The sequence below is a fragment of the Marmota monax genome, unplaced genomic scaffold, assembly GCF_021218885.2.
Source record: "Marmota monax isolate L192 unplaced genomic scaffold, Marmota_monax_Labrador192_F-V1.1 WCK01_AAM20220418_F8-fsc00050, whole genome shotgun sequence".
Classification (NCBI taxonomy): domain Eukaryota; kingdom Metazoa; phylum Chordata; class Mammalia; order Rodentia; family Sciuridae; genus Marmota; species Marmota monax.
Genome location: NW_026694552.1, coordinates 4,279,973 through 4,306,906, shown reverse-complemented (window position 1 = coordinate 4,306,906; position 26,934 = coordinate 4,279,973). Strand labels below are relative to the sequence as shown.

Genomic DNA, 26,934 nt, shown 5'->3' with positions numbered 1-26,934 from the left:
ATACATAATTGATAAAAAATGATCCTCCATTTCTTTTGTTTTGAGGATACTGAGCTCAGGAAAATGAAAAAACTTGAACCAGTGGAATCCAAAGTGAGAAATGAATGAAAAATTAGCAACATGAGAAATCTCTTTTGATTTATTTGCTTATGTAATGTTAATAACATCCCTTTCTTCTTTTATCCTAAGATATTTTTGTACCCGTATCAATAACAAAAATGAATAATTTCATTTTATTTTGACATTAATTTTAAAATTAAAAACTACATATAAATCAACTGATTTTGAGCCATAGTATGCTATTAAAATAATGGTAGATAAATTTTAAAATGCTTGAAATGGAGTACAAACCTACATAGCTTCATTTTTTTTCAATTGTTAAGTTGGGGTAAGTTAGTAACCATTTCTGTATTTTGTACTTCATGTTTACTCAAAGAAGTAAAAACTCATTTTGAGAAAACTATAGAGGAGATAAAAAATAATTTCAATTCAATAACATATGCCCAGTTACTGAATCAATATTTTATGTCATCAACTCAGTGAACAATTTACAATGAAAATTAATCACTTCTAATCTGCCAAAATGAAAGAAAGCATCTTGTTATTTGTCCTTTTCAGGAAAACAAGTAATGTTAAATAGTATTATGGTAGAGACAGTTTTTTAAAAAGGTCAATTGTTTTAGAAGTCCGTCCATAAAAATATAAGTTTTTCTTAGTTGGGCTTCATTTCCCCATATTATAGAAAGAAAACAATACAATGTGCTGATCTGTTAAGGTGAATAAACTACAATCCCATACATATATGCACAAATAAGGGCTCATGCAATTTTCTTCTACGTAAGATTGAGCTTCTTAGGTTGTAACTATTAAGGACAAAGGTCTAAGTATGAAAATCCTTTCTACTTTATGGCTTGAAGTATCATCTACCAACTATAGCTAAATATCATATAGAAAAATACCCTTAGCTGCTTTATAAAGAGATGATATGCTAATAAACTTATTAGTGTCTTATTGGTTATACATTTTTATGTAACAAAATACATTTAAGCTTAGTGGTATAAAATAACATTTCTTAATTCAGTTTCTATTGGTGAGGGATTTGTGAATGGGTTAGCTAGACAGTTCTGACTCAGAATCTTTCGGAAAGTTTCAGTCAAGATGATGGCTGAGGCTGTAGTAATCTGAAATCCTGATTGTGGCTTCAGGATTATTTAGAGATGGCTCACTTACATGGTTCTTAGTAGGAGACCACAGTTCCCCTCCATGGAAGACCTCTCCATAAGCTACTTGAATGTTCTCATGATATAGCAACTAGCTTCCCTGAGAGAAAGCAATATAAGAAAGAGTAATTGAAGAGGAGGAAACCATAGTATCTTTAATAATTTAGTCTACAAGGTGACAAACTGCTGCCTCTCATTTATTTGTTAGAAGTGTTATTAAGGCCTGCACATACTCCAAGGAAGAGGTAGTGTCTACCACTCAAAGAGAGGAATTTCAAAGAATTCATGGACATTTTTTCTAAAGCACTACTATGGCCAACTCCAGTTTATGCTGAGTATTTTTCCTCGTACTCTGTTGATAAATTTTACCGTAGTCACACATAAAATAAGATATCAGTTACAAAGACCCATAAATCAATTGCATTCCTACACACTGAAAAGGAAATCAGAAAAAATACCCCATTCACAAGAGCCACAAAAAAAATAAAATACTTGGGAATCAATCTAACAAACCTCTACAATGAAAACCACAAAACACTAATGAAATTAAAGAAGACCTTAGAAAATGGAAAGATCTTCCATGTTCTTCGATAGGCAGAATGAACATTGTCAAAATGGCTACAATACCCAAAGTGCTATACAGATTTAATGTAATTCCTATTAAAATTTCAATTATGTTCTTTATAGAAATAGAAAACACAGTCATGAAATTCATTTGGAAATATAAGAGGCCCAGAATAGCCAAAACAATCCTTAGTGAGAAAAGTGATACAGGAGGCATCACAATACCAGACCTTAAATAATACCACAGAGATATAGTAACAAAAATGACATGGCATTGGCACAAAAACAGGCATGAAGACCAATCACACATTTTCAAAGACACAGAGACATACTGCTATGGTTTGGATGTGATGTGTCCCCCAAAAGCTCATTTTAGACAATGCAAGAAGGTTCAGAAGAAAAATGATTGGGTTGTGAGAGTCTTAACCCAATCAGGGAATTGATCCCCTGATAAGAATTAACTAAGTGATGCCTGAAGTTGTAGGGTATGGCTGGAGGAGGTGGTAATTGGGGGGGTGTCTTTGGGTTATATATTTGTATCTGGCAAGTAGAGACTCTCTCTGCTTTCTGATCAACATGTGGAGTGGCTTCCCTTTGCCACATTCTTCCACCATGATGTTCAGCCTCACCTGGAGTCCTAAAAAATGGAGCCAGCCTCCTCTGGACTAAGACCTCTGAAACTGTGAGCCCTCAAACAAACTTCCTCCTTTAAAAATTGTTCTGGTTAGATCTTTTAGCCACAGCAGTGAAAAAGCTGAATAAAACACATACCCACATAAATACAATTATCTCATATTAGACAAAGGCACCACAAATTTATACATTGGAGAAAAGGTAGCCTTTTCAACAAATGGTGATGGGAAAATTGGAAATTTATATGTAGTAGATTGAAATTGAACCTCTGTCTCACCCTGCAGAAAATGCAACTCAAAGTGGAACAAGGACCTAGGCATTATACCAGTGACCGTGTATCTACTAGAAGAAAATATAGACCCAACTCTCCATCATGTAAGCTCAGGAATGGACTTCTTTACTAAGATTCTTAAAGCATAAGAAGTAAAATCAAGAATCAATAAAATCAAGAATCAATAAATCAATAAACTAAGAAGCTTCTTCACAGCAAAGGAAACAATCAAGAACAAGAACAGAGAACCTACAAATTGGGAGAAAAATCTTTATCACCTGCACCTCAGAAGAAGAAATGCAATCGATCAACAAATATATAAAAAAATGTTCAACATCTATAGCAATTAGAGAAATGCAAATCACAACTACTAGAAGATTTCATCTCACTCCAGTCAGAATGGCAATTATCAAGAATACAAGTAACAGTAAATGTTGGTGAGGATGTGGGAGGAAAGGTACACTCATACATTGCTGGTGGGACTGCAAAGTTACACTCTGGAAAGCAGTATGGAGATTCCTTAGCAAACTTGGAATGAAGCCACCATTTGACTCATTTATCCCACTCCTTAGTTTATACCAAAAGACTTAAAATCAGCATACTACTGTGATGCAGGCACATCAGTGTTTATATGTGGTGAGCCGCTTCTGCCGTTTCTGCAGATTATGGTCGCCATTACAAGATGACGCTGGCTCCGCTGTGGTCTGTGACAAACAACTTCTTATCTGGGAAAGTTGGCACATGATTTTTCATCACCCTGTGAGAAAGCTCCACGCGGCAGCTTTGCATTGGGGCTTGGGATGCTTTATTAAGGCTGGGAGGGGCATCCGAGAGAGAGAAGAAGAAATATCAAGGGCCTGAATAAACTGCTGAAAGAAGATTCCTGAGTTGCGTCTTCCTTGCGGGCAAGGGGTCGCGACAAGTGGTGCCGAAACCCGGGAACCAGAACTTTCAACAGTCAGGGGTGGTGCACCGGTTAGTCCCAGGTAAGTGGGATCCGCGATCAAAGCGGGGTTAGTCCCAGGTAAGTGGGATCCGCGATCAAAGCGGGGTTAGTCCCTAGTAAGTGGGATCCGCGACCAAAGCGGGACAGCTCCTCTGTAATGAAAGAGAGAGCCTTACATTTTATTGCAGCTGCACTGTGTACTTTCGCTCCTACTTTCGCTTTCTTTTTTTTGTGCTTCCTTTGTTGTTGGGTCATGGGTGCCGCATCTTCAAGTCCGCTTCTCCTGGCCCTAGATGGCCTGTTACGTTCCAAGGGACTGGAAGTGAAACATAGTACTTTACAGAGATTTTTACAGAAGATAGATATCGCTGCACCGTGGTTTGCATTTTCGGGCAGCCTTACTGTGCCTAGTTGGGATAAATTAGGCAAAGATCTTGACTTTGCTTCTGAGCAGGGCATATTAGAGGGTGGGGTGATACCCCTTTGGAAAATGGTCCGTGGTTGCCTTACAGATGGTAAATGCCAGGAAGCTGTGAGTGAGGGTCAAGCTATTCTTGAGCAACTGCATGAGGAAAAATCTGAAGGATCATGTAGTGGAGTGGCAGAGAGTATTAAAAGTAACAATAGTGAGAAGGCAAAAGAGCCTGAAGATAAAAATAGGAGAAGGCTCTACCCAGACTTGACCGAATTAAAAACGCCTGAAAACACAAGCGACTCAGAGAGTTCTGAGGACCTTGATATATTGTTACAACAACTACATAAGATAAAAATGAAAAAGAAGAAAAAGGAGACACAGGGCACGCAGGCCTACTGTAAGAAGGGGAAGGGAGTTAACATCGGTCAACAAAACTCTGAGGAGGAGGAGGTAGAATATCTAGAAGAAGATATGGTGCCGATTGCCCCACCTCTGTATGTGGGGGGGAGCCAAGGTTCCGGGAGATCTTTTCATGCACAAGTTTGGAGGACAGTTAATACAGATATGGGACTTGCATACCCTGTATTTCAGGACAATAACAGGGGAAGATATCATGAGCCTTTAGACTTTAAGATAATTAAAACCTTGGCAGAATCTGTCCGCACTTATGGCATAGATGCCGCTTTCACTCTCACTCAGGTGGAGGGACTTACTAGATTTTGCATGACTCCCTCAGATTGGGCTAGTCTAGTCTGCGCTTGTGTTTCCCCAGGGAAATATTAGGAGTCCAAAGTTGGCTGTTTAATGTTTCTGGCAGTACCCAAGACTCGGAGCGAGGTAGGAGGCTTAAAATTTCTGCAAATAATTCACAATTATCTAATGCTACATTACCCTCCGCAGCAGTCCGTCTCCAATCTCCGTTCCTGTTTCTTTTGGCTAATGTTACATTACAGGGGATGCTTAATTGTTCTAATATTACCTGTTATTTGTCTGCGTGTTGGAATGGCTCCTGGACTACGGCAGTGATTATGAAAATTCCAACTTTTGTCCCGATCCCGGTTACTGCAGATCCAGAGTCTTTTCCTATTGTTGAACTGATTAGAGCCCGTAGAGATTTTGGAATTACGGCAGCTATAGTGACAGCTGTGGCAGTGTCTGCTGCTGCAGCAGTTACAGCTGGAGTAGCCATGGCCAGCCAGGTACAAACTGCTGCCACTATTAATCAGGTTATTCAACAAACATCCACCATACTTGAATCTCAAAGTAGAATTAATCAACACATTCTATCTGGGATTTTGGCTGCTAATCAAAGGATAGATCTACTTCAAGCTCAAGTTGAGGAATTGTCTGATCTAGTACATTTGGGTTGTATTGACCAACGTGCACATTTATGTATAACCTCTGTCAGATTTTATGATTCCAGAAATGCCTCCCACATCATCGGGGAGTATCCATCCGGAACCTGGTCCATGGAAGCAGAAAACATGATCCAGTCTCAACTAACCCAGATAGCTGTCTTGAACAGTACCCGTGTCGAACCAGTGACTTTGGGTCAATTCACCGATTGGATATCTTCTGCTTTTTCCTTCTTCAAAGAGTGGGTGGGAGTAGGCATTTTTGGTGCAATGTGTTGCTTCAGTGTTGTGCTCTGTTTGTGGCTTCTCTGTCGCCTTAAAACTCGCCATGCACAAGAAAAGGCTATGATCATACAAGCTCTTGAAGCTTTAGAAAATGGCAACTCACCTCAATTCTGGCTTGCGCATCTTAAGCAGTAAACCTTTGTCATGGTCGTTACACCCCAAGTTATTATAACATTGCACTGGGATCGACATGACTTTCCTTGTTATTCTCTTAGTGTTGGAAAGCCCTTGCACTCTGCCGGTCTTACTGCCATTGCACGCAGATGGGTTTCCACACTAGTGCTTTTCTATCGTCTTAAAGTCCGTGCCTTTCTTTCAGGGTGCTGTCAACTTGTTTGTCGTTATAAACAGCCACAGTTCAGCCTCAGCTATCCCCCTTCGTCCACCATCGTCACGATACAGGATGCGAGGCAAGGCACTGCACTTGAGTGATCCTTGACGTGGACCTCAAGGAGAGCATGTCCTATTGCATGCGGGTTAGACGCGTCCACGCCCCGCCCCACGAAAAAAGGCGTCGGCTGATATGGCCTCAGATCTGGGGAAGGGCCCTCCTTGGGACTGAGCCATACTATGCAGCCACTTCTGCACAGTGGGATAGGACCTCTACTCTCGCCTGTATTGTTTTAATAAAACAAAAAAGGGGGAACTGTGGTGAGCCGCTTCTGCCGTTTCTGCAGATTATGGTCGCCATTACAAGATGACGCTGGCTCCGCTGTGGTCTGTGACAAACAACTTCTTATCTGGGAAAGTTGGCACATGATTTTTCATCACCCTGTGAGAAAGCTCCACGCGGCAGCTTTGCATTGGGGCTTGGGATGCTTTATTAAGGCTGGGAGGGGCATCCGAGAGAGAGAAGAAGAAATATCAAGGGCCTGAATAAACTGCTGAAAGAAGATTCCTGAGTTGCGTCTTCCTTGCGGGCAAGGGGTCGCGACATTTATAGAAGCTCAATTCACAATAGCCAAGCTATGCAACCAACGTAGGTGCCCTTAAACAGATAAATGAATAACGAAAATGTTTTGTATATACATAGTGGAATATTACTCAGCCATAAAGAGGAAAGAAATTATGGTATTTGCAGGTAAATGGATCATGCTTAGTGAATTAAAAATTAAAATAAAAAAAAAATAAAAAAGGCCAAATATTCTTTCTGATATGTGGATGCTGACCCATAACAAGGGAGGGTGGGGAGTAGAAGAATTGAAGTTCATTGGATTAGACAAAGGGGAATGAAGGGAAGGGAGGGAGAAGTGAAGGGGAATAGGAAAGAGAGTAGAATTAATCAGAGGCAACTTTCCTATCCTTGCATTTGAATATATGACCACTGTAATTCCGCATTAGTTACAACCACAAGAATCAGGTCCAAATTGGAATGGGATGTACTCCAAGTATGTATTATATGTCAAAATACACTCTACTGTCATATATACACACACACACACACACAACAGAAAGATATCAGTTACATAGAACTCAAATAATACAATGCAAAGTTCATAATGAACCAAAGAATGTAAAACATAATGACTTACAATTGATGTTTCTGAGAGTTCTGTCTAAGGTCTAGAGGTCTAGAATCACTTTAGAAAGCGTTGTCTTGATACCAGTCCATATCTCTCTCATTAGCATGGGGGTTTCATAAGCATTATTGGAAGAGAGCTTTTTTTTTTTTTTTTGGGGGGGGGTACTTGGGATTGAACCCAGGGAGCTTAACCACTGAGCCACATCCCTATCCCTGTTTTGTATTTTATTTTGAGATAGGGTCTTCCTGAGTTGCTTAATGTCTCACTAAGTTGCTAAGGCTGGCTTGGAACTCATGATCTTCCTGCCTCAGTCTTCTGAGAGGGGAAGAGTGAGATTATAGGTGTGTACCACCACACCCAGCCAAAGATCTTTTGTTGTACATGCAGAAAATGAGCATGGGAGCAATGAACTTTCTGTCATTAGCTTTTGTGGAAGATAAAGCATAGTGCAGAAAACTCAGAGAACAAAAAGAATGAGAAACACTGATAAAAATATTGAAGAATTTGTGAAGATGGGAAAAGTTTCTCACAACAAAATAGGTATGCTTCAGATGTTACTATGTAATTAAACTAGCTAGTGATTTAATCATGTTTTCACTACTGCATTTTAATCTAAGATTTATAATAGAAGTGGTCTAAGTCAGTATGGTCAAATGCTACTTTTTAGTAAAGAAGTAAACATAATTTGTAAGTCCATATCCTCACAAAAGAAAAGAAATTTAAAAATAAAAAAGTGATATTTATAGATTACTTTTTAACTAGCTTCAGAGGGAATCCCCTGAAGCAATTCCAATTTCCCTGGGAAGTGTCTTCCTAGGTGTTCCTTTTTTGAAATTGGAAAGTTGCTTTATGAGTCATCTGATATTAATTAGAGAACTGATAGGTGTTAGATAATTATGTTTTTATGGATTCTTAGAAGTGAACTGTATCTCTCAGTGAAAGTAAAGAACTTATAAGATACTTTCACCAACTAGCCCATCAAAATATGAATTTTTTTCTCAGGATCGGGAAAGGATGGGTGAATTTCTATAAAAAAGTATAGTTTCAGAATGTACTTTGAATAATATGGAGATTTGCATGACAATAATATGTTCCATATGTGATAGAATTATTCTGTCAGTCCATTCTGTGTGTCAGTTATGAACCACACCACAATCTCATTTTCCACAGGCTGCTATGGTCACCAACACTAGAAATTTGGAATAGCAACTTTTCGCTAGCTGATTAGTTTTAATTGTGAAACTGGGTTCAAGATAATATATATAACCAAAAACAAGAATGAATTTTTTATTTGTTTTAGTCTAAAAGGTTTCTGGGGAAAATTTGGTCTTACATGTTATTAATGAAGTTTAATAGTTCACATAGGGCAATTGTATGATACTTTAAGCTGTGTGTGGCCAACTGCATTATAATAATCTCGTTAAAAACTAAGATATATATTTAATATATTTAAGTACATTCTAGAGATTCCACTATCTTATTTAATGCCTCTAACTGTAATAGGTCCCTACCACACAAGACAATGAAGAAATAGGAGATGGAGGAGCAGGAAGAGTAGCAGCAGGAGGAGGAGGACAATAAGAAGAGGGAAAAGAAGGTAAAATTTTAAATTTTTTAATGCACCACTACATGCTAAACTCTCTACTGGAATCTAGAAGCAAAGTAAGACATACATCTCATGTTTAAGACAGTATAGCTGTAAATTAAACGTTTAAATATAAAGATCTGAATGAATGAAAAATTGGTCACCAAATTGAGAAAACTTCAAAAGAGAAGAACTTCTTTGTAGATAATTTTAGGAAAATTAAACAGAACACTTAAATATTCCCCATTCTGGTTAGTAGACACATAGAGTTTGTTATATCAAGAGCTGGAACTGGCTAAAAGTGTAATTAGGCTCAAGGAGAATTTAGGATAAATTCTTAGAGGAAAGATTCATAATAAGTTAAGGACAGCTAGTAATATATAGGGATGTCCTTAAATTTTGAGGTTGACATCATGGATAACATGATTGTAACCATAATCACATATCTTCGTTTTCTTGTCCAGGAATAGTATAAGTGCACATGAGGTATGTGTACACGTGTATGTATGTGTGTTTTGTCAGAATTACAGTTGTATTAGTAGGGGTGATGGTGTATATTTTAGGCACGTAATTATAACAGGAAGGGAATGGACTCTATTTGCAAAAGCAAGAAGAAATATAAAATTGTTTGTCATGTTTAGGGATATTAATGGAAAGTTAGGTGCACCTTATGTGTAATCTGTGTGTCTGAGGTAATAAAAAGAAGAACATTTTAAAGTGAGTTGTTACTTTCTTTTTTATTGATTTTAAAAGAATAAATGACAGCCGAATGCATTACAATTCATATATATATATATATATATATATATATATATATATATAGCACAGCCCTTCTTATCTCTGGTTGTATATAAAATATGTTGACACCAATTCGTGTCTTCATACATGTGCTTTGGATAATGATGTCCATCACATTCCACCATCCTTGCTAACCCCCTGCCCCCTCCCTTTCTCTCCCACCCCTCTATCCCATCTAGAATTCATCTATTCCTCCCATGCTCCTCCTCCCCACCCCATTATGAGTCAGCCTCCTTATAGCAGAGAAAATATTTGGCATTTGTTTTGGGGGGGATTGGCTGACTTCACTTAGTATTATCTTTTCCAACACCATCCATTTACCTGTAAATGCCATGATTTTATTCTCTTTTATTGCTGAGTAATATTCCATTGTGTATATATGCCACATTTATTTTTATCCATTCATCTACTGAAGGCCATCTAGGGTGGTTCCATAGTTTAGCTATTTGTGAATTGTGCCACTATAAACATTGATGTGACTGTGTCCCTGTAGTATGCTGTTTTTAAGTCTTTTGAGTATAGACCAAGGAGAGGAATAGCTTTGTCAAATGGTGGTTACATTCCCAGATTTCCAAGGAATATCCATACTGCTTTCCATATTGGCTGCACCAATTTCTAGTCCCGCCAGCAATGTATGAGTGTACCTTTTCCCCCACATCCTCGCCAACACTTATTGTTGTTTGTCTTCAAAATAGCTGCCATTCTGACTGGAGTGAGATGATATGTTAGAGTAGTTTTTATTTTTATTTCTCTAATTGCTAGAGATGATGAACATTTTTTGATATATTTGTTGATTGACTGTATGTTCTCTTCTGAGAAGTGGGATAACAAGAACATATCTCAGCAGTGTAAAGGCTATCTACACTAAGCCTTAGGCCAATGTCATTCTACATGGAGAAAAATTGAAGGCATTCCCTCTAAAAATTGGAAGAAGACAGGGATGCCCTCTTTCCCTACTTCTATTCAACATAGTTCTTGAAACACTGGCCAGAGCAATTAGACAAAAGAAATTAAAGGGATACACACAGGAAAAATAAGAACTTTAAATAGTTATTTGCTGATGATATGATTCTATACCTAGAAGACACCAAAAGTTGTTGCTTTCTCTAGAACTGAGAATGTGTGTTTCTTGTGCAGTTAAATTCAAGACTACTGATTTGAGAGATGACTCTGTGATATTCTTTGAAAACTTGTCAACTACACATCCAGGGAAAGGAGAGAGGAGAACCAAAAGTCTTCATGAGAAAAATGCATTGCCACAAAGGCCTGTAGAAACTATATATATACATGTATCCATCTCCATCCATTCATATACCAGTTATATTGAGTCTCCAAGAACACATAAGAGTGCTTTGCATGAAATAGGTGCTCAATAAATATGTTCAGTCTTTTCTGTTAAATAGTGTAAAAACAAACAAATAGGCTTCCATATGAAGACTTCCTATTATGGTATAGTGATTCTTTTCCTCCCATCTGTCTACTCTCTATTCCATAACAAAGAAAAAATAATTGTGGCATACATATTTATAGATCACTTGCTTCTCTCTTTTCCTTCCAATTGGTCCCCTCCAAAACCCTAAGAATTTTAAAAATAAAGAATTAAAATTAAAATGCACAGTCCAATCTCCCAATATCTCAACTTAGAAAAGAACCTGATAATTACAATGCTAAAGAAAAGCTAAAAGTACAAGTTGATGACAACAATCTAATAAACAAAATATCACTGTTAGAAGAATTAAAAATAAGAAAATGGTGGTAGCATTGCAATAATTTCTACTGTCTGGTACATGCTTTTTCAAAGACCCAGGTTTACGGCTCAAATGTTAAATTGATTCTCTCCATCCAAAATATGTTCTACTTTGTACTCTGACATTGAAGAAATACAGATAGTTGCAAAATAGGCTGAATCTGTTTATAACACTTTTGCAGCCAAACAAATTCATTGGAACATAATAGCAACATATTGCCTGGACAATGACATTATAAAGCCCAACAAGCCAAAAGTCACAAAGTAATTGGCAATATTGAAAAGAATTTCAGAATTAGAAGGGAAATGCTTATTTTGATTTAAAATTATGTAAGTATGAAGAATGGGATCATTTTGAATGAGATGGGATGGGGTTTGGTGTGGTGAGAGATACACCCCATAATCTGTACTATCAAAACTTAGATTGATGTTTGATGCCTGAGTCCTGGCTTTCAGCCTAAGATACATGCTTGTCTTCAGTACAGAAAAGTGATACTTGGACACTTGTTAGGAACAGAAATGTTGGCTCAGTAGATCAGGAGTATGATCCAATGTTACTTTCCTTATATTGGGCTTACAGCACAATGAAACACAGAAATATAATTCTAAAGTATCAAATGAAAAAGTGTCAGCCTGTCTGGTCATCTTAAAAAAAATTTAGTCTCAGAACCACATGAATATTTCCCACCATTTTGAGCACTTTTAAAAGTACTTAAAAGTTCCACATTTCCCTGGGGCTTCTCCCTATCTTTGCTCCATATTGTCAGTCAGTGTGCTAAGTGGGTAGGACACGAAGGAAGAATTGAACTGAGTGTGACCTGCACCTATATCTCAAGGACTGTCCAAATTCATTTTCTTTCAGCCCAAATGCTGATGGAAGAAAAATCAGTTGTGCTTCTGAGAGCCATCAATGGTCTATTCAGAAAAATAAAAGGAAGAAACTATGCTAAAGTCAATTCATACTGGAAAAAAAGACTTTGGATATAATATTAAAGTTGAACACAATTAACTGAAAAAGAACAATAAGTCTTTAGCCTGCTTGGGAATAGATGTTGGTACATAAGCAATGAAAGAGGACAAAAAGGGAAGATTGAGGCATTTAAATTATTTAATAAGGAACTATTCCACCTCAAAATAGTGAAATAGGACCTTATTTGCTAAAGCTTCCAGGGCAAGTCTCCTATCAACTTCTTGAATTAACAGAGATACAATCCATATTAATATTGGATATTAAATATGACCTTTATTTGAAATATCAAAGAAAAAAACTTCTTTCTAGTATTAAACTTTTATGTTTCTGAGGTTAAGGTAAGAGATTAAAGAATGTAAATGAACAGTGGAATATGAGCCTAAGGATTGTTGATTTAGGAGATAAATGGGATAAAAGGAAAACTAGCTCTTGCTGTCTCATTCACATAAAGGAAAGAGAGTCTTAATTTCCCTCTTTCAGTGGACTCCAGAAATACTGACAAGCATTATAATACTTCACAGAGTTCTGTAGTGAAAAATTCAAAAGATTTGAGCATATTGTTTTAGCCATCACCTCAAAGGTCAAAGTAGATCAAGTCACAGCCAAGCCAACAGAATCTCCAGGACATGCTTTTGAGTTTTCCAAGATTTCTTGTTCAATCCTGGGTCAAGTTGGACATATTTGAAATATGTTAAAGTATTTCAATTTTCCAACAGAGGGTGCATTTGTGTGTGTGTGTGTGTGTGTGCGCGCGCGCGTGCGCTCACGCACATACATACTTGTTTGCATATTTGTAATCACAAAATAAAGTCTGAAAATCAGTTTATGAGAAAACTGATACTCAGCCCCCAGACTCATTCTCACCTGCCCTTGCCAGATACATGTGTAAGCAAAACTACATAAAGTATTGGATGGCCCTGTCACTCTTAAATCAAAACATTGTTGTCTCTTATATAATCAGTGTTTATCTTGAGAAATTATGAAGACATATCTTCAAGATGAATTTTACATGAATGATACTTGTTTGAGGATGAGGAAGGGAACATGTTTATATTTTGACCTCTTTTAACCTAGGTTTTTAAATTAATTCTACTTCCAGGAAGAAATAATACTACTGTGTACCTCATTAAAAGAAGTTGTTATTAAATGAAGGAAGAAAGGAAGGGAGGGATGGAAGGAGGAAGGAAGGAAGAAAGGAAGGAAGGAATAAAGGAAAAGAGGAAGGAAGAAAGAAAACAACTACATACCTTGAGATGCATAACATATGGCTATATCAGATACAGTGTGAATTCTTTTGGATTCCTAAACTCGTTAAGTTTCAAAAACGTTTCATTTTATCATCTGAAATATGCCTTTACTGTTCCAAACAATGGGTAAAAACTGATTTTCAGCATCACAAATCATTTCTTTTATTCTGTTATGTCACATCCTCATGCCAGGCATAAGAAAGAAGAAGAAAATCCAAGTTGCAGGAGAAAACTGAAATCCCAAAGGAGAGTATTTTCTAGGGACTCCAAAGTACTTTAAAAATATTTTTATTAGCCATTGATGGGACTTTATTTATTTATTTATTTGTTTGTTTTTTTATAAGTAAATTGAACCAAGTGCCTCACACATGTTAGGCAAGCACTCTCCCACTGAACCACAACCCCAGCCCCAAGTTCTTTTTTTTTTTTTTTTTTTATTGTATAGTGATTGAAACCAGGGGTGTTTTACCATTGAATCACATTCCCAGCCCTTTGTATTTTTTATTTTTTATTTTGAGACAGGATCTTGCTAAGTTGCTGAGGCTGATCTCAGACTTGAGATCCTTCTGCCTTAGCTTCCCAAGCTACTGGGATTAGAGACATGTGGTACTGAGCAGGGCCAAAGCTATTGTTTTCTTATTTTAGTATGCCAGAGCAACAGTTCACTACCATGATGATATTGTTTCTTTTGCTTTGTTTGATGTTTGCTTTGTTTAATGACCTTTTCTATATTTTTTTCTTTAAATGTACATTGAATTTTTCCGTCTATCTATACTATGAGCAGAGGAAGTATGTTCCCTTCTTTTATCCTCATAGACCACATCAAAGTATTGATATATAGTAAATATTCATAAATATGTGTTAATGAAGTAATAGTATACACCTAGAACCACTGAATGCAAGTTTATCTGATTTTGATTATCCCTTCTGTTCATCTGTTCATCCTTCCATAGAGTACTATATTTATTTTGAGCTTAGTATATATTTTTTTGTTTACATAAGTATAAAAATTAGTACAAGCCACAATTATTCCCTTCAAAAGCTTACAATTTAATAATGGTAACAATATTGCACTAGAGATGATGAAGTAAGATTCAGTGACTTAATAGATAGTAAAGAAAATAGGCATTATGAATTTAGAGAAGGGGGTATTACTGGGGTTCAATTGATTAAAGTGGTCTTTCACAAAGGAAGTTAATAGAAATTAGCTCTGAACAATAATATTTAATTCATAATATCTTTGTAAACGTTAAGTAAATTTGAAGGCTTAAAACAGTCTTAAGCATGGTAAACAATTAACAAATAGTATCTATGATGACAATGATGAGAGAAAATGAGGAGAAGGAGAATTGGATAAGTGGAAAGGCTGGTAATTTGGGGGTAATAGAAGGCATCCAAGTAAAGAGTATATTTTAGGATAATTAAGGCTGATGGGAATAGTTAAGCCAAAATAGAGAATCCATTCTAAGGAAGCAAAATAGCAAAAGAAGTTTGTGTGGGGGAAATCCCATCAAAATAGAAAGCATATCAGTGGAAGGGGATAGATGGGGAGGGAGGAGGGATGAGAAAATGGAGGAGCTGCAGAATGAAATTAGCCAAAATAAATTATCTACATAAACGGATATACCACAGTTAATTTCACCTTTACATGTATCTATAAAGCATCAATTAAAAATCAATAAATAAATAGAAAGAAGTCCTGTGGAGTGTATGAAGGGAAACAGAGGGAAGAAGGAGTGGAGGAAAAGAGGAAGTACTAGGGACTTAAGTAGAACAAATTATATTTCATTCATGTATGAATATGTCAAAATGAACCCCACGATTAGGTATAATTTGAATGTACTAATATACATATTTTAAAAATGCAGAGAGAAAAGTTCATGTCAAGATTGAAGAAGATCTTGAGTGTTAAGCTAGGAATTAAGATTTACTTTTCTATATGCAGCTAGGAGTCATTTGTATTTGATATGTTCTTACTACAATTTAATGGATCTGTAGGTGCTTTCATTACTACAGGCATATCATGTACCTACATTTTACCAACACTCAGTACAAAGATCCAGGCTTTGTACTCTAAAATGACTATTTTAATCTAAAGTTGCCTAAAGTTGATAGTTTCTCTTTCTAGTTTCAGCCTTTCACTTCTGCCTCAAAATGATTGAACCAAATTATTATTTTGACTTAGACACAGCAAACATGCCTCTAAAATATATACTCAGTGAAAGCCAAGTGAAAATACTATGCTGAATTATCATCACATATTCTCTCACACTGTATCATATCATGAAATTTAAGAAAACAATGGTTAGCTATTAAATTGCTCTAAAATAATGTGCTAAATGCTATGCAAAGCCTGCACATGCTCTCAGACCTTCACAGGAGAATTAACACAAAAGTGAAAAGTGAGGAAATTAACAAAATAGGAAAAGAAATTTGGAGAAGAGAGGAAGGGAAGTGAGGCAGAGTTAACGGTTTCCAATAATCAAGAGAGTGGAAAAGTCACATAATAAATTTCCATAAGTAGGAATAACTGAGAAAGTGAAATTACATTAACTGGAAACATAATGCAAACTGTGCATTGAAAAAATGAACACCTTAGGGGACATGGTGCAAATAATACACAAAGGTACAGACTTCACAGAATCACAGAACTAAGAAAAATTTTTAGATTTTGCCACTCCCATTATCTTCATGCAAAACCTCACCTCAGTCACCTCTGACAAGAGAAAATCCATTCTGTTTGAAACCAAATTGTAAAACAACCCAAAGGTAATTTCATGACCTCTAACGTAATATATTCTGGTGTTTGACAGCCTTCACTGCCAGTAAATTCTTCCTTAAACTTTCTTCTACTATAGTGTCATTTCCTGTATCTCCACCAGCTCTGCAGATGGGGAGCATCTGGTCCTATTGATTGTCCTTCAGGTCCTCGAAGATCATTACTAAGTCACCCCTTAGCCAGCTCTTCTATGGGCTAAACAATCTCAATTCCCCTTGGTTTTCTCTTCTTCAGCTTATTTTCCTGCTGTTTATCATCTCTGTTCTGGAATAGTTTTAAAGAAGAGAAACAATCTTGCTGCATTTCATGCCAAATAGGCATACAATTAAAGTTCTAATTAAAAAAAAAAAGAGCATATATCCGCCTAGGCTCCTAAGGCCAAGAATATTTTTTAAAAAATAGTCTCTTTTCCTTTTCTCGATGACAAATGCCAGTGGAAAATCTTACTTAACCTAAAAAACAGTTTTTCTCTAAGGACTTGAGCTGTGCAGAAGAATTATTTCTGGTGTGGATAGAGATCAACCTTTTATCCCCCTGTCTTCATGGGTAAATTATGTAGTTACATAAAGGGAAAAGTTACTCAAAGTGCCACTGCTGTAGGAAGTTTTACCAACTTATACAGCCTCAGGCAAAGGTCATGTTCCTGAACTCTGAACCCACCTTTCCTAGTTATCTTCAGTAATCCAAATAGAGTAAATGATAGAGAAAAATATTCTAGGCCTTCAAATGATAAAGTAACACTTTTCCAAAACCTAAGGGACAAAGAGTAATTGTCAGAGGATTAAAAAAGTCAAAACCAATTTTAGAAATATTTGACCCATAAACTACAGTAAGTCAATTCTGAACTGCTACCTCAACCCTGAAATCCAGACAAAAACTTTATGTATTGCTTCAAAGGCAATAAATATAATTTATCAACATAATTGTATATTATGTTGTTTACAAATTCTTGTTGGCTTCTCTCTTTACTTGTAATCAGGGCCTTTGTGTTCCTGCTAGAATTTAGGCATAAGCCACATGTTAAAAGGTTAAGATTGTAGTTGGATTTTAGGTAAGATTTTGAGCTATACTCCATTCTTTGGGCACTGAGAATCTCTTGAATCCCTAACATATATCAGGCAGTACACAAATGTGCTGCTATTTATGGAAGAGGTTGGCAAAGAATTAAATCCAGAGTAAAACACCATCTTTCTTAAACAAGGGCAGTATAGTATTATTATTTCTGAAGAAGAAGATTTGGGAGAAATGTCACATTTTTCAATAACTAACAGGTACCTCCCCAAGCCCCAGCAGCTTGATTTGGTATAAGTTTCAAATATATGAGTCTCAAAAATACTACTCACAAATAAATAAATAAAAACACACAAGGAACTTTGGCCTTACCCCATATTACAGTAATAGCTAGGATTGCACCCCATCAAAATGTCATTGCCCACCATCACCATGAGGGTGTGTCTTCATTTGTCCCCATAAACCAGTTACTCTCAGCTAGTGATAATTGCCTCTGGGGGACATTTGACAAATGTGTGGAGTCATATTGGTTAGACAAGTAGGGATGGTAGTATAGCTGGCATCTCATGTATACAGGCCAGGGATGCTATTTAACCAACCACATTGTACGTAACAGCCTCCACAACAAAATATTATCCAGCTCCAAAGTGTCAAGAATGCTGAGGTTAAGAAATCCTGGCCTAACCTAAAGAGAGCACCTGACAGACACTGTCACCCAGGGGAAGAAGGCTCTTATTGGTCTCTATGTCATAGTTTGCTTTATTCAGAATGTTACTCTTCTATCAATGTTCTAAATTTTTGCCCTTGCTACATCCCCCTCCTCCTTTCTTTCTAAAGGATGAGAAAACCTGAGAAGACCTATTCTTTTACTGTGGAAGAGAGTGCCAACTTGTGACTTTACCTCCTGCTTAATATTCTTTAGTCCCAAGTCTTGAGGGAAATTCTAGGGGAAGCATATGCCCTTTTAATTAAGAGATGGCAGTAATGTTCCACTCTAGTTTATAGAGGTCTATGTTGCTCTGCCCTACCTCTTGACCACTTCCATTTCTACCCATAGGCAGTTTTTCTAGACTCTGTAGCTCTGGCCTCTATCTTTCTAGAGCTTCTAAATGCATTCAAATAAGTATTTGTTGAGGACTTATCTACATTGTGATATAACCTTGGCAATATATGTTTGAGTTTTTATTAACTATTATTAGTATTGGAAGCACTCTGAGTCATTTTGGTTAGCCAAATTCTGGATAACTGATAGTCATTAGAGATACCATAACAGAATCACTGTTTTATCAAGGACTCAGAGAGAAACCAAAAATACCAAACAGTAAATCTATAGTAGATACCGTTTAATATTTGTTGGACATTTTAAATGGTTCACTAGGACCTTTTATTTCCTTAGGATCATTATTAGAAGTTGCTCTATCTCTAATTGCTTGACCAACGCTGGGTAGAGGAAAGAGATCAATTAAAGAATCCTGGATAACAGAATGACGCCTTGAATGAATATTATTGGCTGTATAAAGAAAGGAGATAGATGAGCCCCTGTTGTAGAAATCAGTTGCCTAAATCTTGACACTTAGAAATATCTATCCAAGTGCACAGCAGCATAGGCCTATAATTCCAGCAACTGTAGAACCTGAGGCAGAAGGATCACAAATTTGAGGCCATCCTCAGCAACTTAGTGAGATGTAATCTCAAAGTTTTTAAAAAGAACTGTGGATGTATCTCAGTGACAAAGCACTCCTGGGTTCAAAAAAATATTAGAAACACAGAAAGCATGCAGAAGCAGAGATCTCAAAGTAGTGTGGTACCCTCAGTTGCATATTGGATGTAACTTTCAGATATAATTTCCTAGAAGAATCTACTCATATTCAGCAAACTGTACTTTAGTAATCTAAATGGCTTTAGCTCAAATTTTTAATAGCATGCTGACATTTCATTATCCATTGCTGCCATTAAATGTATTGTTTTGTGCTTAGTCTTAAACCTACTGTTCTGAGATAACACTGACATTTGGGGGCTGACTACACCAGAACTTTTCTCTGTTACTCCTTCCTTGTCTCCTCCAGTGGCTTTACAGTAATTCTCCACACTCAGACAAGTACATGAACTCGGTGACCAGCTTGCCTGCGTCTTTTGCCAAAGGAAAAATCAGTTTTGTTTTGTTGCCTTGGAAAATAGAAAACATTACACTTGCTCTGTGCCAAGTATGCTAAACACCTAGCAGCTTCTTCCCCAGTACAGCACTCTACAATGTCATAGAGATGCAGCCTTGAGAATATCAGAATTCATCCTTTCCTTCCTTTATGTTTTTTTAACATATTTATTTTTTAGTTGTAGGTGGATACAATATCTTTATTTTATTTTTATGTGATGCTGAGGATAGAACCCAGGGCCTCATGTGTGCTAGGCAAGCACTCTATCACTGAGCCCCAGCCCCAGACAATCCTTCCTTTATGCTTTTGTACAGCACTTTACTCTGCAGATTCCTTGCAGTATCACAGACCTGATGAAATTGTTGAGGTTAGTTAAACATAGCCATATCTACAAATTTGATGATTGATTTGTATCTTGGAATTTGAACTTTTATATTCTTGCTCTCTATTTATTTATTGTTATTTAAAAAACAAAACAAAACAAAAAACTCTGGTCTCCTACCAGTCTGAGACAATCTACAGGAAGCAAGCCTAATATGTTCCCAACATGTTAAGCCATAGGCAATTTCCAGGAGCTCAGATCCTTGTATTGAAACTTTACTATTGTTTATCACTTCTACCAGAACAGAACAAGTATATTATGAGCACTAGAAAAAGTTCTGATTCTCCTTTGTGGATTATCTATATTTTCTTAATGAAAAATGTGCCATCATTCATTTAAAAAGGTGCTTCATGAGATCTGCCATAATAGGAAAGTCATTTTTTCTCATTAATATGAATAAAAATACCAAGTGCTTACCATATTGTAGTTATTTCTTCTGTATGATCAATATTATTCCCAACCACCCAGTAAGGTATTATTATAAACACCATTTTATAGATAGGACAAAAGATTCAGAGAACTTAAGTGATAAATGTATATTCCTTTTCTTACAATTACACTGTGCCTTTTCTTTTTAGGCTACTGAATTATAGGATTCCTTATTGGGTCTAATTTTTTGACCAAGCTCCATTGACAACTCAGCTGGATAGAGTTGTGAGATGTGTTGGTTCAAGTCCTTTAAGAAGCAGATGCCATAGCAAGATGAGACATCCAAGAGACTTCCTGGAGGTCAGGGCGAGTCAGTGATAGAAAATGGAATGGAGACAAGGGAAGCTGGGAAAGCCAATACACCGTGATGCAGTTGTGACTCTTGGTGAAGAGGAAAGGGAAGAGGATTAATTAATAAGTCTTAAATTGCAGACCAATTCTAATGCTAATGAAGTTTGCCTTCTTTTTTTTTCCTTGGAAAAATGGAAGATTTCCAAATTAGGCAGAGCTAATGAAGCTAAAGTCATCTGTCAGAATTTTCTGAATCTCTCAGGAATGGGATGCTCTAGAATCCTTGCTATACTCAGTCATTGGTTAAGAGCTGCCTATGAGAAATATGGCCCCTAGTTCAGCGGTAGTTTTAGAGCATGGCAGCTGAGGCTGTCAGTCAATTACATTCCTCACCTTAAGAGAACTGAGAGGCAGATTTTCATTGCTGCCATGAGGTATAGGCTGGGTTAGATTCAGGGTTTGACTGTAGACCTTTGGCCTAATTAGGAAACTCTACTTGCCCACATTGAACTAACCCAACTCTTCTGAGGATAGGAGTTGTAGCTTACTTGTTTTTGTATCTTTCACAGTACCTGCACAGGTACAAAATAGGTGCTCAGTGATTGACATTAACTCAACATGACTTGGCCAGGAGCAATCTGCCCTCCTGCAAAGTAATGCAAACAATCTGATGACACTTTGCAAAAATAAGATGATAATTTCCTTAAATGACTCTTAAAATGACTAGCCCTAAAAAAGTAAAGCTGAAGGGGAGAGGTGGGGAGGGGGGAGGGTGGATGATGGGAAAGGCAGCGGAGCACAACAGACAATAGTATGGCAATTTGTAAATCAATGGATGTGTAACTGATGTGAATCTGCAATCTGTGTATGGGGTGAAGGTGGGAGTTCATAACCCACTAGAATCAAAGTGTGGAATATGATATGTCAAGAAATTTGTAATGTTTTGAACAACCCACAATAAAAAATTAAAAAAAAAAAAAAAAAGTAAAGCTGAAAAATATAGCTAATTACCATTACAACCGCAGTACTTATAACCCTTTGCTCTTCCCAACCTGGCCCCTCTTCACCAAAGGAAAATCCCCAGGATTTGAACTACAGGACAAAACCTGAATCAAAGGTGCATCAACATACACAAACTCAGACACTCATATGCAAAACACTTGCCATTCCACACATTGCTATCATATAATTTCACTTCATATAATACAGTCATGCCTTTCCTCTGGAGGGCAAAGAAGCTCTGACATATGAGCTTCCTTCACTCCCAGGATCATCACTAAGACAGAGCTTAGAAAAGCTCCTAGGTACCAACTGTGGAATCATATCCATGTCATAGGTATGATAGCAAAAGAAAACTGGAGCAGGAGAGAAGGAAGACATTTGGGAGAGTTGAAGGAAAGAAGAGAAAGGGAAAGAACGCAAGAGGAAAGATGAGTAATAATACTGAACCTATGAGAGAGTAGTAGTACATTTGAATTAATGATTTTGGGGTGATGGGGCTAGTTAAGACCATAGATTACCCATGCCATTGACTGAAAATTAAAGAGCTCAATAATTTCAGCAATTAACTGGAATACACACTGATCATAATATTAGCTACCTTGTGTTGAATACTTATTATGTGCCAGGCACAGTGCAAAACACTTTATCTAAGTTACTTAAAACTTATTTCAAGGAAATCCTGTTACTTAGCTACTAAAATAGCTCCTTTACAGATGAAGCAACTACCATGAGAAAGGGCAAGCAACAATAAATGGCAGAACTCAAATGGGAACCAATTCTGTAAGATACATTTACCACCTACACTGTTTTGTTCCTTCACCTATCAAAACCATTTAAATTGCTTATTTATACATATTGTGCAAGTACATTGTATTTGAGAAATTGGGTCTGTTGCTAAGATCATGGTTCCTACTACCAAATATCATAGATTTTTAGCTTCTGATTAAAAAAAAAGTGCACACAAATGCTCAAAACAAAAACAGGAATCAAAAGCAATTCAAAGGGCTGGGGTTGTGGTTTAGTGGTAGAGCGATTGCCTCTCACGTGTGAATCCCTGGCTTTGATCCTCAGCTCCACATATAAATCAAGACTATGTAATGTTTTGAACAACCAACAATAAAAATTAAAAAAAAAAAACAAACAAATAAAGTGAAGGTATTTTAAAAAAGCAATCCAGATGGCTGGGGCTGGGTATCAGTGGTAGAGTGTTCACCTGGCATATATGAGGCACTGGGTTTGATCCTCAGGACCACATAAAAATACATAAATAAAATAAAGGTATTGTGTCCATTTACAACTAAAGAAATACATATTTTAAAAAAAGAAATCCAGAAATCAAAAAATAACAAAAGTACATTGAGAGAAGGGAATCATGACAGGATGGATAGTAGTCTGGGTCCATCAGACAAGCTTTCTAAGGATGTGGCAATCTTAAGATACACAATCAAGGAGAGAAGAAAATATGGTCTGATTTAATATTTACAGCAGAAATTTCCCATCATGTTATGAGAATGAATGATATAAGACTTTCTGAATGGCTGCCTGGAAAAGGAGTGCTGAAAATTCAGACATCAGACCTGAGACGTTGTTTCCTAAACAAGAACTATGATGGAAAAGCTTGTTTGTACATATACTATTGTATTATGTAGCAACACTGTCAATTTGAGCCAGACACATCATCATCAGAAAGTGCTACCACTGCGTGGGATCAAATCACCAGCACAAATGGCACCCTCTTGAGCAGTGCCAGCCAAGATGCCAAAGGCTGACTGAGCATGAAAGGTGGCAGATGGACAGTGCCGACAAGGAGCTTGCCCAGCTGCCGACACTGTAAAACTTTGTCCCGCTGTGAAACTTTTTCTGGGCCAGAATAGGTACAATTCTGGGACTGTCAGCATGAGTCTAGTTTTCTTACAAAGAAGTAAAGAGGCAGAAGTGTGACCTAAGGAAGACACACATTTAATCTGTTTTGTCTATCAGTCTGTGATAGTGTTTCTGTCCCTGTCCTTGGTCCTTTAAGTGGATCTAGATCATTTCTGTAAGATGCTAAGGGGAGCAATGCAAAAGCCCGAGTACAGGCAACAGCATTCTGCCTCAGGTCTTTGCCCACATGCTCTCCTGCTTGTCAATCTTAACCAGTTCTCACTTATCTTGACTCTCAGACAGTAATCACTCTAAACTCTGGTCACTAATGCTTGCCTTAGACACTATTTTCTTTGACAATCTATTTAGACTTATTTCTCTGGTTTATTTACCTCAATTCTCAGCTCTCTGTATACAGTTTTCCACTTTCAACTTTGTACACACCATCAACATCACCAACACCTGCAGATGTAAGCAATAGACAGTCCTGCCACCCACCCCAGCCCTGTAGGGCCCATACTAGTTATGCCATCTTTCAGGAACCCTTGCCAAGATAAGAGATGGGACACCTGGCATAGAGGAATATTTCTACATTTAAAAGGCTGTTTGAAAAATCCAAAGTTGTATTCAGTTGCATGCTCAGGCTTCTAAGGGCCCAAAGGGGAATTATGGGGGACAGAACCTTGTCAGTCAAGATAATTAATTCTAAGGTGTGAAAGGAGACTGTGTTTAAAGCAGAGCAGGAACTGGCAGTGTGCCCACAGAGGCAGTTGTGATATAGAACAAAGAAAACTAGCCAAGGTGTCAGGAGATCTGAGTTCCAGGCATAAAAAGCTATGAATAGTTGTATGAACTTGGTTCAGCCCTGTCCCCTCTATGGACCTTGGATTTCTTATCTAAAAAGATGATACTGGGTTAAATGACCTTCTGAGGTCAATTAGAAATATCATCTTCTAGGACTAACTGATTGCTTAGCAGATAGTCACAAGTGAAGAGGGTAGAAATGACTCTTTTTGATGCACTGAAACCTGATTTCCAATGAGACAGATTTATTGTTGGGAAATAAAAGCAATATATTGCAAAGCTGAATAATAGAGACCAGGAATTGGATGGTGGTTTTGCATTGTAGGTTTGGGAGAGAGGTGTGCCATTAGTAATGGGTTATTAATTTGAAAAAAGATGTCTGGTGGACTAAAAATCTATAAGTAGGGTTAAAAGCTGGAATATATTTGTGTAATGACATTTACATGATGCCATTTAAGGAACCTTGAAGGGGCCCAACTGATGCCAAATGACTTTGCTTTTCTACCAATATACTTGTGATTCCCAAATTCTGTGTGTCTGTATATTATTAAGGACATATGACACAGATGACAAATCGATCACTTACATCTAAGCACAAACTAATTTCTTCAGTTTACTCAACCTTACCTAGCAGGGCTTTGAGGGAATGCGATGTAGGATAAGCAAATATTGATAAAGGCAAGGATGGTGGGGATGTGAGGGCAGGAGTTGTGGTGTGAAGGGAAAATGATCTAGACTTAGTGGGGCTACTTAGGAGTAAAATTCTGGTAATATATTCTTTCCTCTTTTTTTCCCCCAAGCAGGGATCTCCAGGAAATCAGTGAATTCTGTGACATAAGAAACTTGAAGGAACTTTGTAAGGTTAAAAACAGACAATACACAGAAAAGATTATAAGAGTATAAGAGAGGCACAGACATTGTAAACATCAGTGATAGGCACACAAACATAAAGGTTTATCTCTTTCTCTCATGCTGTATTCAATTATGGACTGAATGCCCATATAAAATTGTTTCCCCAGGCACCTCAAAAACAAAATATGCAAAAAATAGAAAGTGAAACACCACTATCTATCAATATATTCCCCATGTATTCTTCATCCTGATTGATGTGACCATCTTCTTGTTACCTTGCTGTCTAAGTTAGAAATAGAAGTACTAGAGTTTTTGTTTTTCCTTATTATTCCACCACTTTCATCAAGTTATTAGATTCTAGGGGTTTTCTTAATAATTAAAATAATTGTCACCCAGGATCCTTTTAATTAACTCAGTTCAAGTCCACCATTTGGATTGCTGCAACAGCTTCCTAACCAATCCACGGGTGTATCTAGCCTACCCCTGAGACGAAATGCTGTCAGATCTTCCATAATGCTGTCAGGGAATTCTAAGATATAATTCTAATCATGTCACCATTGTCTTCCAGATGCCTATTAAAATTAAACAAAATTCAAACTATTACCTCGTTTATAAGGCTTGTCTTCTACCATTTTCCTATATATTCTCTTTATTCTAACCTACATCAAATTTCTTATCTTTCCCCAAACTTGTAATACTGCTACATGTCCATGTGCCTTTGAACTGAATGCGTGATCCATCACCCACTATGAGAAAGCTAGCTTCTTACCCTTAGACTCAGGAATCACTTCCTTAAGGAAGCCTACATCTCTGTCCCTGTGCCTACCCTCCCAATAGGTGAGGTATACTTCACTGTGTTCTCATGGCATCTTATGGTTAGTTCTTCTTAGTTTTTGTCTAGTTTAAAAATCATCAAGTTAAATTCTGCTCTTTACTGGATTGTGAGTTCCACTGACAAAGGCTGTTATTTTTCTGATTATCATCTCTGTATCCCCTACCTAGCAGATTTTCTGGCATTTACTCAGCAGGATGCTCAGTAAATATCTGCCAAATGAATAAACAAATAAACAAAGGAAGTGAGAGTTAATTTACAAATGAATCATTGAGTTGCCATATTATAAGGAGCAAAAGAACTTTCAAGCCCAACTTAAGTATTTTTGTGTTGGACATACCAACTCAATAAAATCTATTTTCCTAATGATCTCACATCTCCATAGGCTAAGAAAGTACAGAATTTGAGATGCTAGCCTAGTGTCTTCCAATCTTAAGAGCCTATGTCTACCTACTTTGTGTTTAATTTTCATTAGTTTACCTTCTATTTTCAATATTATTTTTACTCAGCTCCTTTTATAAAGAACTACCCAATTAGGCCTCACACAGTTCTTACATAGGCATTGTTGTCTCTGTCAATCAGTCTTAGCCATTAACAGATTAGTTGGAAATACAGGAGCCTGGGCTTAAGGAAGGGAAAAAAGATCCACAAATGGTCAAATCTGCTTGTCTATCTTCATTTTCTTTTTACTTGAAAAGACTTTGTGTACTCTAATGACCAAACCTTACATTATTTTTTAACTTTTGAAATGGTTTGAGGCTTTTAGGCAAATAGCTTGTTAGTCCATGCCAGTCTTTTTGGTTACTTTTGTGCACAATGAAAGCAAACATAATCAGCAGTTTAATCTCCAAACACAAAAATCTGGCCTATATGATCCTCTTTTAACTAGTACTCAATAGAAGTGAGTATTTTGAGCCTGTTGCAGGATTATTTGTAGTTAATACAAAAGGACACAGCAAAAGAATTCCTGTCATGGC

General features: G+C 37.0%; 1 protein-coding gene and 1 long non-coding RNA gene across 6 annotated transcripts in view; one reads left to right on the top strand and one right to left on the bottom strand.

Moving 5' to 3' along the window:
* The window catches only part of Il1rapl2 (interleukin 1 receptor accessory protein like 2), a 1,002,166-nt gene that overhangs the window by 103,514 nt on the left and 871,718 nt on the right, over positions 1-26,934 (bottom strand). The window lies entirely within an intron of this gene.
* On the top strand, positions 2,708-6,584 carry LOC131423266 (uncharacterized). Its single transcript, XR_009224590.1, has 2 exons — positions 2,708-3,674; positions 5,458-6,584. It is a non-coding gene; the product is annotated as an uncharacterized LOC131423266 (long non-coding RNA).